General features: G+C 41.0%; 1 non-coding gene across 1 annotated transcript; it reads right to left on the reverse strand.

Annotated features, from left to right (window-relative positions):
* Positions 1 to 1,644: 1,644 nt before the first annotated feature.
* Positions 1,645 to 1,717, reverse strand: Trnar-acg (transfer RNA arginine (anticodon ACG)). Its single transcript has one exon. It is a non-coding gene; the product is annotated as a tRNA-Arg (tRNA).
* Positions 1,718 to 2,724: the final 1,007 nt, after the last annotated feature.

The raw sequence follows: 2,724 nt of genomic DNA on the forward strand, positions 1-2,724 counted from the left end.
TTCCTCTTCTAGGGTACTCCTTTCTATTTCACCACCTTTCCCTTTCCCTTTCCCTTTCCTAATTCCCATCCCTTGTCCCATGCTCCCTCAGGTAAATGATGAAATAGGCTTATATGTATGGCGATGGCACAAATGTCCGAAATGGAGGATAACGTGCCTCTGGAGCCGGCCTTCTGATACCTGATAAGCTCAGGATGACCAGTGAAATGACGTGCGTTCCAGCTGAAATGGACTTACGACACATAAGCGATCAGCAGAGAAGGATAAAGGACAGTTAATTCCAAAACATTGCTGTATTTAATCAGTGATAGTTGGTCTTTCAATAAATAAATTTACTTTGAAAATCCTAATTACAGATGTGACATGAATTCAATTTGATTATGTGTGAGAACTTATTAGACACGGTGTATATAATGAGATGGATACAGTCGAGCGAATAAAACAGGGCAGGTTGCGGTAGGCTGGGCACATAGCTTGTATGCCGGAGGAACAACAAGCTAAAACTATATTCATCAGTAAACCATGCATTGGCCGTCGGTTTCGTGGTAGGCCGCGCACACATTGGCTTTTTGCAGTTGACGAGGACCTAAGGACTGCAAAAGTTCTGGGCGACTGGTAGAGATTGGCCCAGGACCGGAACTACAGTGAAGGTGAATGCTTCATTTGGCGTAGACTCACCGCTACGACTTGTAGTCCATCAAGTAAGTACAGGCATTAAATGTACGCATATTTGGTTGCAGTGCTAATCAATTTGTATCAATGCTAAATCTATCTTGCAAGTGATCCCGACAAGCATTTCCATGAGCCCTCTAAGACTCAACAAACATAATAAACCCAGTTCTCTCACTATAGTTGGCCGAAGTAAATATCGTGTATCGAACCAAAAACGAGAGAAGAGCGAACAAGTTTCGTGTGCTACCAGCCACGTACGCCGGTATATACTTACCCGAGAGCCGTGATTTAAATAAGTAAACTTACAAAGGTAAGGAGAGCAAGCCGCCACAAGATCGGCGACACTGCACAACTCTGCAAACATTAACTATTAAGAAATATGATTGAATGTCGATATTCTGCATGTTCACATTACATATCTTGACTTCAGAGAACAGTGATTTCTGAAGGTTGCTGCCACATCACTCATGGCTAGCCAGAATCGTTTCTTCTCAGCTTGTGCTGATCGAACATTTCAGAACGTGACGCATGCTGTGCACAGGACGAATGAATCACTTCGGGAAAAACTACCTCTTCCGATGCTATCAAATTCTGAATAGGGTATAGAACGAAATGCAATGTTGATTCATCCACACCAAAAATGAGCATTTGTCATGCAGTAGTGGTACGATCCTATTTGCAACCAACGATAAACCGGCAATGATTCACCCATTGAAGGCGCATTGCACTTGTGATCATCGTCGGGGTTGGTTTTATCCATCCTTCGTTCTATGCGACGGATCTTCAATGTGAGCGACGATGACGTGCGACGACGTGTGCTGACTCATCTTGATGCCAAAGTTTGAATGAACTCAAGTTTTATCAGTTGTTGGGTGATAACAGCTGATAATGGCTCAAACTCTTATATAACGGCGACGAGCCACAAGTTCCGCACAGCAGTTTCGTTTGACAAAAATTAGGAGAACAAAAAATCGATCCTGCCAGGAGTCGAACCTGGAATCTTCTGATCCGTAGTCAGACGCGTTATCCATTGCGCCACAGGACCTTGTTGATCTACTTTCTCTTAGTGGAAATGTGATTATTTTAAAGTGTTCGTCAGAACTCAGAATGTCCTGACCGATCCTGATTATTATTTTTTCCCATCAAATTGATGGAATCCTTCAAACATTTCAAACAATCAAGCAATACGACAAGCAGATAGCTTGCTTGTTTCGTTTGAGTCGCCTGCGCATACACTTTGAAGTAAATCAACTTACAAGAGCAGCACACACATTGAAAGACACAAACAGCAGCGTGCCGAATCGAACCGGCCATCATCATCGCATCGGGTGAGCTGCCGCCACATGATTTCCCTTTTTATTTTGCTACAAAATTATACCTCCAACACGTGTTAGTGTGCTACTAGTGATCATTCAAAACGCACAGACAATCATCGGATCGCTCGCTTGTTTGCGTTCGGTTTCCCGATTAGACCGTAATAACAAAATATAAGGGGATTGTTCCATGTTTTTGCAGGGTGCTCCCATGTAATCCTACGTTTAACAAAAGATTGAAGTGCTGTTTCGTTTCATATTTTTGCATTGTTTGTAAAAAAGTGAGAACGAATGATATCAAAAAAAAAACGACAACGGAATCTATCGCTTGTTTTCAAATATTGAAAACTTTGAATTAGATTTATTAGAAAGCAAAATTTAATGTCTATTTTACCGAGTTATTGATAGAGTGGTGGGTAGTTGCCTCAGCCTCATTTGATCTGAAATATATTTTTTTCATTTCCAACCATACTACAGGGGATAGACAAAATGATCGGGACAGGCAAAATTTTCCCTTCTCAAAAAATATTCAAATAGCTGTAACTTTGTGAAAAGTGCAACAAATATTCTAAAATTTTTACTGTAAGTGGATCAACTAGTTGTGTATGAGTGGACAAAATTTGAAAAAGATCGGGCCATTCTGCACGAAGCTATAAAGATTCTAGAAAAAGGTATATTTATCCGATAGCCAACTTTGAGCTGTTATATCTCCGGATTCAGTGAACCGAATGCAATGAAA

This window comes from Aedes albopictus, chromosome 3 (assembly GCF_035046485.1).
Source record: "Aedes albopictus strain Foshan chromosome 3, AalbF5, whole genome shotgun sequence".
Taxonomy (NCBI): Eukaryota; Metazoa; Arthropoda; class Insecta; order Diptera; family Culicidae; genus Aedes; species Aedes albopictus.